This window comes from Rattus norvegicus, chromosome 17 (assembly GCF_021556685.1).
Source record: "Rattus norvegicus strain SHRSP/BbbUtx chromosome 17, alternate assembly SHRSP_T2T, whole genome shotgun sequence".
Lineage (NCBI taxonomy): Eukaryota > Metazoa > Chordata > Mammalia > Rodentia > Muridae > Rattus > Rattus norvegicus.
In genome coordinates, this window is record NC_141550.1 from 38,668,071 (window position 1) to 38,682,500 (window position 14,430).

Below are 14,430 nucleotides of genomic sequence, written 5' to 3' on the forward strand. Positions count from 1 at the left end.
AGCAAATACAGAGGCGAATGCCAGCAGCAAACCACTGAACTGAGAATAGGACCCCATTGAAGGAATCAGAGAAAGGATTGGAAGAGCTTGAAGGGGCTCGAGACCCCATATGTACAACAATGCCAAGCAACCAGAGCTTCCAGGGACTAAGCCACTACCTAAAGACTATACATGGACTGACCCTGGACTCTGACCTCATAGGTAGCAATGAATATTCTAGCAAGGTCACCAGTGGAAGGGGAAGCCCTTGGTCCTGCTAAGACTGAATCCCCAGTGAACATGATTGTTGGGCGGAGGGTGGCAATGGAGGGAGGATGGGGAGGGGAACACCCATAAAGAAGGGGGGGATTAGGGGGATGTTTGCGGAAACCGGGAAAGGGAATAACACTCGAAATGTAAATAAGAAACACTCAAGTTAATAAAAAAAAAAGAAATAATTGTTTTCTTTCATTTTCTACAAAACTTGTTTATACCTAGGCATTTTTTAAATGTACCATCTAGCCTTGAGAGATTGTTTAGTGGCTAAAATGCTTGCTCTGAAAATAGAGGACAGGAGTTAAAGTCCAAAGCACCTTTACAAAACTAGGTAGGCATGGCAACATCCTTGGGTACATGAGATAAAAACAAGGGATCCTTGAGACAAGTTGGCCAGGCAGATTGAAAAGAGTCTGTGATTTCTGTGTTTACCAGGAGCCCTTGCTTCAACAAAGAGCCTGTGGAGCCATAGATGAGAGAAGACCCCCAAGTTTGCCTTTGACCTTTGTGTGTGTGTGTGTGTGTGTGTGTGTGTGTGTGTGTGTGTGTGTGTGCGTGTTTGTGTGTTCCTTTGTATACAAACACACGCATATATGCATTCATACTTCACACACATTGTTCCCTACATAAGCAAGTACATCACATCCATGCATGTACAAAAATAATGAAAATAAATTAATAAGATATAGCTTCCCCTTCCTCTTGTGGTCAAAAACAGTTAGAAGGGGTATTTTTATCTAATAATTATAGAGACCTAATTTTACACTACATATATGTGAATTTTGTGTGCTACATAAGTGACTGTGTTTCTAAAAGGGCACTTTTCCTACCTAGAGTCCCTTTACCAATGCCAAATTAAACACTGCAGTCATTTATATTGAAAAGAAATACCATGAGTCACAAATGTCTCTTCTAGGATTCTCATGTTTTCATGACCTTTTCATTCGAAAATCCAGAAGTGAGCTAAATGGCCACTGCTCCGCCCCAGGGAACTTATCTAGTGATCCTAGTTTGTTCATAAGGTCTTCTGTTAAATGAAAAACAGCTCAGATATGAGAAATGGCGGCTTGAGTTTTCTTCTTTTGATATCTGTTAAAAATAAGGAATGGCATTATCCATCAGGTTAACCCTGTGGTAACTGTGCTGCTCCTAAATGTTTTTACACTTTAATCCGATAATGCTTTCTGGGATTTAAACTAGAAGAGTCTGTGGCAAGCAGTTCATTTTTAAGTCTGTGGGACTAGGCTTGACCATATAAATGTATAGTTTTGCATTCTTTCTTTCCATTGTAAACAAATGAATACTTCACCATAATTTGTAGCAAATGTAAACAAACAGAAGCACAAGTTAAAAATTTCAAAAAAAGTATCAATTATCCTGGACAATTTCGAGAATATTTAGAATGTATTTAACATTTTAAAACAAAGAAATACAGTCAAAAGTTGAGAACAAGATGCCTGGAGATTGGATCATTTTATTTTCAACAATGAGCTGTTTTAGTGTAATTAACCAATTTATTAAACCGATGGAAAGCTTTCTATTTCAAGCAGCATCCAATTTATAGAAATAATAATAAAAAATAAGCTAGTTTTGTTTAAAACCTGGCCTTTGATTGGTAAGTTTCAGGGGGTCTTTTCAGACCATTTCTTTCTTTCCTTCCATTGGTGTTTCATCATTTGTTTTGACACCAGGTTGGGTTATGTAGCCGTGGCTGAATGAAACTAGCTAAATAATGCAGCTTGGCCTGAATTTGCTAGAAACTGCCTTAGGTTTCTACATGCTGGGATCATAACCATTGACCATAGAGTCAAGTCATTTCTATTGCGCTCACCCCTGCCATTACAACTCCTCTCCCTTTCCTTATCCCCCTCCCCTTCCCTCTTCTCCCCCCCCTGTCTCTCATAAATCTCCAAATATCCAGAAAAATTAGAAATCTCAGGTGACTATTCAACGTGTGTGTGAGTGTTCTTGCATTTGTGCATGTGCATGTGCGTGTGAGTGTGTGTGTGTGTGTGTGTGTGTGTGTGTGTGTGTGTTAGGCATTTTAGGCTACTCAATGATTAATATAAACTGTAAAATAAAATATATATAAGGGATATGATTTTGACCAAGTGCTTTTTTAAATCCATTTATAAAATAAACACATATTCATTGTTATTATTAACACCTGGGATGCTGAGCTAATGGATTCTTATTTTCTCTTTGTCATCCTGGAGTGCTGCCACTTGAGCGCAGGTCTATAAATGCCATCTATCCTCTTGAATGTGTGTGGATGAAGTGATTATCACTAAGTGCTGGTCTGGTCTACGTTTCCACATGTGATTCTCTGTGTTATCCTCCCTCTTATAGGTGAACCACAGAAAACTCATGTGGACCTTGGTTAACATTCTCAATACTGTCAGAGATAAGAACATCCTACAATCAGAAACACGCAGGTGGCCTTTTATTGAACAAACAACAACATAAGGTTAACTCCGAGATGGGGAATTATTAGAGTTTCATAAATACAAGTTTAGGTTCTGGTGAATATATATATATATATATATGTATATGTATATGTATATGTATATATTACTCCTCATAAATTCCATAACATAATGCACACTAATTAAATACAAGCTTCCCCCTAACTCTCTAGTTTAAGAGTGAAAATAGTGACGAATCACCCATATGACTCAGCATACTATTCCATAGATATTTGCTCAGGTATCTTCTTTGCTGCAGAATTCACAATAGCCAGGAAAAGGAAACAAACTAAATGTGCTGAGACTAATGCATGGATAACGGACTGTGGTTCATAGATATTATGAAATAGTATTCAAATGTAAAAAAGTAAAGTTGTGGAATTTGGAAGAAAATGGGTACACCTGGAAAAGAACACATGAACTGAGATAACCCAGACTAAGGAAGACAAATACCACAGGTTCTTTCTCATCTGAGATACCTAGGCCTATATTCTCAGATGTAATTAAACAACATAGATTAATTACAGTGAACTAGTTAAGAATAGCTACCAGCTATCACCAAGTAACCCTCTTTACAGCAAATACAGACTGTCCCAGACACTACAACTGGACATAATACTGAAATCAATCGATGGTGGGGAGCTCAGATTCCATGGATGCAACTACATCTCACCACCTGCATCTATGGTGCAGGGAACATCATAGAAGAGGATGCAGAAAGACAGCTGGGACACCAGGAAGTATGCTACGAAACAGTCTTCCCTAGAAATGGCTACATAAACAAAACAAGGAAGATGGTAATGTCAATGGACAAGTTGACATTACAAAAGGGCAAATTTTGCAGAGTTCCACTGGTATACAAAGATCTATGGCAACTAATCATTTTGGGGGAAAATAGAAATTTCCCTCTCCTAGGGTTGAGCCCTGCTACAAGACTCATAAATTGTATGTATATATATATATATGTATATATATATGTAGCACATATTTATATACACATATAAATGTGAATACATAGGTGTATGTGTAACAATAAAAGTGGAAATTATCAATTTAAATGTGGGAGGAACATGGGAGGAGCTGGAGTAGGGAAAGGAATAAGTAAAGAATTAGAATTCAATTTTAATTAAAAATATGTTTTAAAAATTGGTGAAAATAGTGTAATCATGGAACCGCACTCAGAATGTATAGCACCAGACAATCACCTTTCCATGATAAAAATGCTCCCATAAACTGCACGTTCTTAAGGCCCTTCCAATCTGCATCCTTTATGAATCTCCACTCTCAGGGAAGGTTCCTGAACCGATCATGGAAAAACAAGGACTCTGAGGATAATGGATTCCATTATCATGCAGGTATTTGACATGATGACCTTTTCATACCTATTTGTAGCCAGTGACTTTGGAAACACTAAGTAAAAAGTCAGATACACCGAATTATCTTCTATATCTCAGCTCTTATTCTTTGTTTCAGGAGAAACACATCTTTCTGGAAACCTGTACAATTTTTTTCTACAGAAACGCCGAAATGGATACTATCAGCAAACAAAACAAACAAACAAACAAACAAACAAACAAACAAAACAACCTCACCCATGTCAGGTTGGGATTGTGCGAAAGATGGCAATATCATGCTAGATTCTGCAGTTCTTTGTCAGGCATCAGCATGGAATTGTTATATACACCTGCAAAGTTTTGCTACAAAACAGAAACCATATCCTATATCATCTGAGGCTACCTTCCCAAGAGTTGAGAATTATTTTCTGGACTCATTTCTGCTTGTGACTTCATTTCAAACAGTGCATGATATCAAGTGGGCAAATGATAATTTCCTTCTTGGGTTCTGAGATTTACATAAGACCATCTGAGTAAATCCAACTCTGGGGTGTTGTCACCAATGGTGGCTTCTAAACCTGTAGTTGAAGTGAAGAGTGATTCTTTTTCCTCAAGTCTAGCCGTCAGAAAGCAGAACAAGAGAGGGAGAGACAGAGAGAGAATGAATGGATGAGTGGGTGTGACAGAGAATGTAGTGCTTTTCCTCTTCCTGCCTATAAACTCTCTCTCCATGTGCATTGGGATTGGACCAGAAGAAAAGTTCAAATGAATTGCACATTCTAGTCTCTGGAGCACAGGCCAGAGCTGGCAGACATTAAATGGCACCTTTCAAAGAAACTTTTCTTTGAACATTCCCTTCCTAACCTTCAAAACACCTTTCTACTAGTTCACCAATCACTCAACATGTAACCCCCCACTCCCTCATTGTTAAGATCTGCATCAGTCACCTCCCCTGTGAAGTTCTATCAGATGCTGAATGAATATTACAAAAAAAACCAGTCATCCTGCACCTGGGTTTTCATAATCCTTTCTGCATTCCTATGCTGTAACAGTTTGTACAACCCTCACCTACCACACTGGAAGATACACAGGTAGAACTGTAATGTGCTTTAAGACATCAAAAAAATTGCAGTTTGTGATGGGATTTCAGTAAACAAAAGTTAAATGAATGAGTTCATGCCTCTACTTTAGTGGATAATGCCTTTGTACACCAAGCCACTCCTAAAATATGGCTATATTGTCAGTCACTTAAAGAGAGCATTCCTTTTTAGAGGATCACTCACATTCTCGGTTTGTTCATCCTGAGTCTACTGATTTCTCTTTCATATAGTTTCATAACTAACTCAGTCCTGTCTATCTATAGCTAGGCATTGTTACCATGTGAATGTTGTATTGTTAGGTTGGGACACAGCTTGTTCGGTAGAGTACTTGCTTGTCCACTTAAGCACAAAGCCTTGGTTTTGAACTCTAGAACCACATGAACCAAACCTGGTGGGGCATGCCAGAGGCATTAGAACTGGAAGCTCATGGTCAGTCTTAGAAGAATAGTGAGTTTGTGGCCATCCTCAGCTACATAAGATCCTGTCTCGAAAACAAATATGTAAGTAAACTTTAAATATCACTTGTAGATCAGGGCTAACAGAAGTAGCCCACTTTACTGAATATATTAACCAGATATGTCTCCCATACAAGAAGCAGCATACTAAGTTGAAGAGACGTGTTAACCATGAGGCTTTTTAGATGAACTGAGGCACATAATAAGAATGGGAATGGACGAGTTTATCTATCCTACCTAGTAATGCTAGCTATTTGCCATGTTGGGGTCTAGATTTCCAGTCTGTCTGATCGGAATGGAAAGGGAACATATCCCACAGTCACCCCCCAGGGCAATGTGTACAAATGCAAAGTTACAATCCCCTTCTATTCTCAAGGAAGTAACGGGCTGTTGTTAGCCTGCCACTTTTAAAATATTATCTGTGGAAAAATAGAGAAAGTGACAAAGGGAGAGAGGGGCATTATTCTTGTATGCATATAGCTATCTCATTTTTGCCTCTGCATCTAGAAAATTAGGGCATGATAAGACGTGCAAGGATATACCAACAAAAACATGTGTTGCTTGTGGAATGTATTTGTGCATATACCAAAGCCTGTAGTACTCCTCTGATGTTTGTCTTCTAATTTCTCCTAAGGTGAAATTTTATCAAAACACAACATACCCAATGACTCTCTAGGAGTCTGAGTTAGCGGGTCTGACTCATAGTCTGGGAATTTTGAACAGGAGAGTTAATACTTAAACAGCAGAGAGAGAGAGAGAGAGAGAGAGAGAGAGAGAGAGAGAGAGAGAGAGAGAGAGAGAGAGAGAGGGAGAGAGAGGGAGGGAGGCACTGCAGTGGAAAAAGCACACCAATAAAAGTTCTGCTTAGGACAAACAGCAGGTCACCCTCTTGCTAGTCAATACTTAATACTTCATTCCCAGGTGGAACCACCTTCAAAGTGAAGGTGGTGCCTTGTGGCTGAAGGTAGGGAGGGCAGTAAATCTAGGCTTTGAATTGATAGATCAGCTGGCTGTATTAAGGACTTAAAGGGTCTGGTCTTTAAGTTGTTGACCTATGGTTCCCCCTCTATGATTGGAACTTTGCGTCAAAACCAAGGGCTATGTGTGCCCACTCATGGTCAGATGGTTAAGGTGGCAGCAGGACATAGAGGGTTTTATGCCCAGTTCTAGTTGGCCCATTTAGGATGTGACAGCTGTTCTCATTTCTAAGCCTGCACGATTTGATTCATGGACTCCCCTGCACCAGAGGAGTGAGAGAAAAACAGCAGATTTGGATACTTTAGGGAAGTGTTCCTGCGTGTAAGGTTTAGCTCAAACTTATCAAAAAGTCTTGTAGGTTTATAGTCTCATATTACAGAACGGAGATTTCTAATCTGCCAACACACTCCAGTAATTCCACTAAAAAGAATAATTATTTTTGTTTGTCTTTCATAACATTTTTTTCATTTTTAAGTATTTTCCTATTTTCAAACCTGGGCATTCTTTCTTTAGTAGCTGTAGTGACTGCAAAACCTTGAGATTGCATTTAAATATCTTACTGGTTGATCTCAGAAGATCTTTCATGGTACATGCTTCCAACTTTTCTCATGACTGTCTACTTAAATTTCCCACCATACTGTAATATCTACCTCTGCAAACACTATCATTATTCAAAGCAGAACCATCTGTTATCAGTTCTTTTACATCCAATGCTAGCAGTGACTAATTTTATGGATGTCCCTGAGCCTCCTTGCTCTGTCATATTTGTATCTTAAACAATTGCATAAATAAATGCCTTTTTAGTTTAATAGTCGAGACAGGAAACTGGACCAATGTAGCGCTGGCTATATTGGAACCGGCTATATAAAACTGGCCTAGAACTTAGAGAGATCTGTCTGACTCTGCCTCCCACGTGCTGGAATTAATGCTACCACAGTACCCAGAGCTGAATACTTTTTATATAGGAGTTATGTTATTATATATGCCTTCTTACCATCATAAAATCCAGGAAGTTGTTTTGTTTAAAATTGCAGGTTTATGACTATTTTGTAAAAGTAAAATCCTAAAATAAATCACGTTTAATTTCTAAATTAAAGTTGAAATAAAGCACCATTTTCTTATGTCCCAAGGTAGTACAAAGCTGCCTTTCCATGGGATTAGTTTTAACTTCTAAGAGATTTCACATTGCAAATGAGAAGGCCCCTGGATGATGCATTGTCCACCTTGTAAAGTAAATTTTTCTTTGACCTTTATTTGAGTATTAGAGTTCATGATATGCAAATTGTGTCAAATTTAATACATTTTTCTAATGAAAATTTGACCTCATGAATACCATTGGAAAACATAAACATGGTCTGAGGGAATTAAAATCCCCAGGCTCATCTTTTTCTTTTACCAATTTATCCAGTGATGTTATGAACATCCAGCTGACCTTGTTATAATTGGTTTTTCAAAAATATTCTGAAGCATACAATGTCACTGATCTCCTTGAGTCCTGTAAATGATTAAGTCTACCCACCTCTAATGTTTTGCTATCGCTATTACCTGATCACACTATGGACTGCACATGCTACCTTAACTAGGAATAAAGTCATTAGCATCCTTGAATATAATTGTACTGAAGAACCAGTTAGGAGGTGGAGGAGGAGGAGGAGAGGAGGAGGAAGAGGAGGAAGAAGAGGAAGAGGAGGAAGAAGAGGAAGAGGAGGAGGAAGAGGAAGAGGAAAAGGAGGAGGAAGAAGAATAAGAAGAATTCCAGAAACAGAAAAGGTTTGGAGAGGGAAGGAGGGTCGGAAAGAAGGAGGGAGAAGAGAAATGAATAGCAATTAGCTCCCCAGAATACATAGTCTAAGAACACCAATGAACTTGAAGTTGGGGATTCAGGAAACCCATTGTTTCAATCTTAGACGGAAGGCATGATATCCTGAGAAATAACTCACGATTTGAGTCCTAGGTCAAGGTAAACAACAAACAAAGGAACAAAACAAAACAAAGCGGATGAAGCAGAACAAGTAGAAAGGCAGAGGCTGGATCCTCCTTCCACCCATTTATTTTGTTAAGCTTGATTAGGATCATCCACATGGACACCTTTCAGCCTTTACTCATAAACATAGGGATTCAAATGCTAGATTCATCCAGAAAAGCCCAGGGATAATTAATGTTAAGCCAACTAGCTAGGTATTAAGTAATGCAATTTATTAGTTATTTTCTAAATGCTTCATTAAATTAATTTATTAAATAGCTAATTAATTTATTTGTGGCCAAATACTTAGCATACTTAGAGGAAGAATTTACTTTGCTTCATTGTTGGTGGAGTTCTTCCTAGCAAGAGTTCTGCTGGTCGTCAGAACACATAGACACTGTTTACATTGGGTTAGTACTCAGGAAGCAGAAAGAGAATTGGGCTAGAAGCAGGAGGATGTTGTGACCCTTAGGCCTGTCCTTACTAGGCTCATTCTTCTAGCTGTGCTATACTTCCTGAAGGCCTCACAACCTCTCTGAATAGAAGCACCAAGTGAGAGTAAGTGTTCAAAGACATGAGCTTGTGAGCATATGGGAAGGAATTCATATTTTAGCCTTCAGCAGAAAGCAATCCATGAAAATAGTATATCTGTTAATAAAATCCATTCTTTTCTTCTTGTTCACAACACTTAGTTCTTTTAAAAGCTTCAAGTTATTCCTCATTTACTAATTTAAAGAGTTCTTTGTTTATGCATAAACTTGTTTAACTTAAAATAATAACCTCACTACTGTAAATTATCAATGGCCCTGTAATTTCTCAAGATATTCCATTAAATTTTCTAAATTTGAATACTTTTCTTTTTTATTTAAAGAAAGTAATCTTTTGTTCTCCCTTATAAATGTGATTTAAGCATCCTCACTTGAACCTTCCTTCTTTAACTTCTTTGGGTATGTGTGTAATTCATGGATACTCTGTAATTTTGGCTGATATTCACTTATCAGTGAGTATATTACTCAGAGGTACATGTCTTTTGGGGTCTGGGTTACCTCACTCAGGATGATACTTTCTAGTTTCAACCATTTGCTGCAAAATTCATGATGTCCTTGTTTTTAATAGGTGAATAGTACTCCATTGTATAAATAAACCACGGTTGGTTGAGGGACATCTGTGTTGGTCCAGTTTCTGGCTATTATGAATGAGGTTGTTATAAATAGATGGAGCAAGTACCCTTGTGATATGTTGGAACATCTTTTGGGTTTATGTCCAGGAGCAGAATAGCTGGGTCTTCAGGTGGAACTATTTCTAGTTTTCTAAGAAACCATCAGATTGGTTTCCAGAGTGGCTTACAATATTAAAATTCCACCAGCGATGAAGAAATATTCCCCTTTCTCCTTGCCAGCATGTGCTGTTCTTTGAGGAGTTTTTTTTTTATCTCAGCCATTCTGATTGGTATAAGGTGGAATCTCAGGGTCATGTGATTTTACATTTCCTTGATGATAAGGATGTTGAACACTTCTTTAAGTGCCTCTTGGCCATTCTCTATTTAGCTCTGTAATCCATTTTAAAATTAGGTAATTTAGTTTTGTGGAGTCTAACTTCCTGACGTCTTTATATAGTTTGGAGTTTATACCTCTTTCGGATTTGGGTTAGTGAGGATCTTTTCCTAAACTGTAGTGTAGTTACTTTGTCCTCTTGACAGTGTCCTTTGACTTGCAGAAGTCTTTTTGGTTTCATGAAGTCGCATTTGTCAATTGTTGATCTTAGAGCCTGAGCCAATGGTGTTGTGCTCAGGAAATTGTTCCCTGTGCTAGTGTGTTCAAGGCTATTTCCTATGTTCTCTTCTACTAGATTCAGTGTGTCTGGTTTTATGTGGAGGCCCTTGATCCACTTGGACTTGAGATCTGTATAAGGTGAAAAAATGGATCAATTTTCATTCTTTTACATGCAGACTGCCAAATAGACCAGTACCATTTGTTGAATATGCTTTCTTTTTCCCCTCTGATTATTTTTGGCTTCTTTTTCAAAGATCACATATCCATATGTGTGCATACTTATTTCTGGATCTTCAATTCTACTTCATTGATCAAACTGTCTGACTATTGCTCTGTATTATAGTTTGAGGTCAGGGGTGGTGATTCCCCCAGGAGTTCTTTTATTGTTGAAAATTGTGAGGAGAACAAAATAATTACAGGAGCAGAAGGTGGTAGGGACCGAGAAAGGAGAGGGAGGAGTAAAGAGGGGAAGGATCAAGTATGGGGGTAGACAAGAGAGAAGCCAAGAGGACCAGGGGAATGAATGGGAATATGGAGCTGGTATGGCAGAGGAAACCTCTAGAAAGTCCCAGAGACCTGGGATATGAGAGGCTTCCAGGACTCAGTGGGGATTTTATTAGTCAAAATGCCCAACAGTGGAGAGATCAAACATGAAGAGATATCTCCAGTAGATAGGGTCTCTAGTGGAGGAGAAGGGGCCACTTACCCATCTTCAAAATTTTTTACCTAGAATTGTTCTTATCTAATGGAAATGCAGAGACAAAAATGGAGTGGAGACTGAAAGAAAGCCCATCTATGTTGTTGTAAAAATATAAAATATGGAAGAGTCTTTTTCCCCTCTCTAGGTCTAGTGCCACAGTGCCCCAAGATATCTGCTAGATGTTTTAGTCTCAATCAGTCAAGCATCTCACCTGCTCTGCTCCATCCCGTATCACACTGCCGAAGGCCTCTTTCTGAGCCTGGCAGCAATCTCTCTACTTATCTAGTTCCCAAGGTGGGTTTCCATGCCAGAAACACACATCCCAACTCCGTGGCATCCCACACACTCTCCCAAATTCAATTCTCCACATAAATAAACACACAACACAATAACTTTTGACCTAATTGATAAGATATAATTGTCCACCTAAACACACAAAGCCCTATATGCACATCCATCCCTTAATGACATTCCCTCTGTCCCTCCTGTCTCTTCTTCCTTTCTGTTCCAGTCTCCTCCCCTTCTCTCAAACTTTTCTCCCACCCATTCTTTCTTCTTGTCCAATGACAGACCTCTTTCGATATTGTACCTGCCTCACCTGTGACATCATCCCACACATCCAGTGATTGACTTAACTTGGGATCCATCCCATGGGTATATATCAAATCCTGGAACTATTATTGATGCTATGTTGTTCTTGCAGACAGGAGCCTAACATTGCTCTCTTCTGAGAGGCTCTACGTGCAGCTGACTGAGACACATGCAGATATTGCCAACGTTTGGACTGAGGTCAGGGACCCCTATGGAAGACTGTAGGAGCTAAAGGAGATGGCAACCCCATAGGAAGAACACCAGTATCAACTAACCAGAGTCTAAGATTCCAGGAACTAAGCTACCAACCAAAGAACATGCCAGGGATAGTCAGTGGTCCCTGGCACATATATAGCAGAGAACTGCCTTTTCTGGCCTCAGTAGTGAATGATGCAACCAACCATATAGAGATTTGATGCCCCAGAGAAGGGGGATGCTTGGGGAGTGTGAGATTGTGTGTGTGTGTGTGTGTGTGTGTGTGTGTGTGTGTGTGTGTGTGTGTTGGTCTGTGAGCCCCTCTCAGAAGCAAAGGTAAGGGTGATAGAGTGAAGTACTCTGGGAGGGGGTACTGGGAAGAAGGAAACATTTGGAATCTAAATAAATAAAATAATTTAATAAAAGAAAAAAGTAATATTTCACTAACAAAGGGTTAAAGGTCCATTTCTTAGAATAGTGTTTTTCCCCAATCAATATGAGTTATACCCAAAAAATTCTCAAAATTTTTATATTACTAAGATAAGATGGCACACTCTAGTTGTGTACTTATTTTCTGCCTGAGTGGCGTCCTCCCTCACTCCTTCTTTCCTTCCTTTCTTTCTTCCTCCCTCCCTCTCTCTGAGTCACTATCTAGCTGTATTAATATTATTCTTAATATCTAGCCACTGTGACCTGCCTAGGACATTTGATCTGTTATAAATTATGCTGTCTGTTTCAACAGTGATTCCTTAAAATAAATTGAAGTCTGAAAGTCAAACCTTGGGACAAATTAATAAAACCATTTCTTAAGTTTAATTATCTGCTTCAGATAAATTCCACAGATAACACACAAGACAGGAAAAAAACAATTGAAAAATATTGTTTGTACAATGGTAATTTTCATCTCCTTTCTCAAAATGCTACTAAAATTATACTGGAGATATGATAGAAAAACCCTATTGATGATGGTAGTAGGTAGAGAAGTATTAATATCTGATGATGTAGCATAGAATTAAAAATTATTTTGGCTTTTAAATTCTTTCTAAATTTTAATATTTCTCCACTATAAAACTCTTAAAAATGTACTTTCCAAGTCTAGGGGTTTGTTTCTTTGGGAATATTACTTGCTGTGCAAACCTAAGAGCCTGAGTTTGAATTCCCAGTAGAGTAAGGCAGAATGCACTTGAAACCTCAGTGTGAGGTTATAGAGACATGTGGAAGAGCTCCCCACTCTGTCCTTCTGCACCTAACAAGCACATGCATACCTGAACTCGGACACACACACAACCTCAATCAAAAAATTAAAAATAAGCACTCATTTCTTATTTTGCTAAAACATGTTTTGTGAGAATATCATATGTTATGGAATATATGATCAGTTGGAGAAAATATTCAGGATAGATGGTATGGTATGCCTTTCCTCTGTTACCTTTCTGAGTATCAATGAGTGAGCACAGCTGTATGGATTTCAGTATTATCATCAATCAGTATCACAAACTCTAGGCACTCCATGAGTGATTTTCAAAAGCATTTTGTTTTACCATTTACTTACTGAGTAACTCATTTGTTCACAGGAATGAAGTGCAGTGATTAGAACATCAAAACATTTCAGCAACTATATTTTAGTATTCATCATGACTTGTATCAGTTACATGACCTTGGAAAAAGGTCAGGTATACTTTAAGGAAATAAAAAACGATGAGATGAAATATAAATAAATATAAGTTAGCATAAGGACACTAATATCATTTTAGCTGATTAGTAGTTTGAGAAAGTAGGTGCAATTTAGAGTCACGTTTAGGAATGCTTTGTAAACTATCTGAGATAACAAATTGGAACAAAAATGAGGTAAAAACCCTGTGCAAACACTCATTCTTCTAAATATAAACAGCAGAATATAACACAGCAGGAAATTATGGGCAAAGAATTAAGCTCAGCAAAAGGAAGTATGATATCCTGGGTCTGAAGCTATTTAGACCTACCACACATTTCTATAAAGCGATGATTTCCATTATTACCTATTACAAGTGGACTATTCTAAAAAATCCAAACAATCTTACATAAGAGGGTATACATGGAAGCCCAAGTTCGAGTGCTGTAGTAATTGACTAACAGAATTCTAGATATTCATTTTCAGTTTTCTCTAATATTGTTGCTTGTGTGTAAATAAATTGCCAAACAAGTACTAAAGAATGGCTGAAATGGCTTTCAGTGTATTCTTCATTTTATTATGCTGCATGATCATGAGAATTTTTTAACAACATAAATAAATAGAATGTAATTACATGCTGTCAGAATTTACTTAGCAATTTTGGTAACTCTTTTGATTGTGGGTAAGCTGAAAAAACCTTGGTCATATATCTAATCATAATTATAAAAACAGGTTAGTTTGGGTCTGAATGTAATTCATATCTCCATCTCTTTCTCCTTTCTCCTCCTTTTCCTTCCTCTTTTTGCACTCTTTCTGACAGTATCTTTATATTTAGCCCAGGATGGTCTAGAACTCTTGATTTCCCATCTTTTTAAGGGAGATCTAGAATTGCAAGTGTGGATTTTCATAATGGCTGTGTGTTTTCTTTAACATCACATTCTTCTTACATTTTCAGGTCAACAATACCTGGT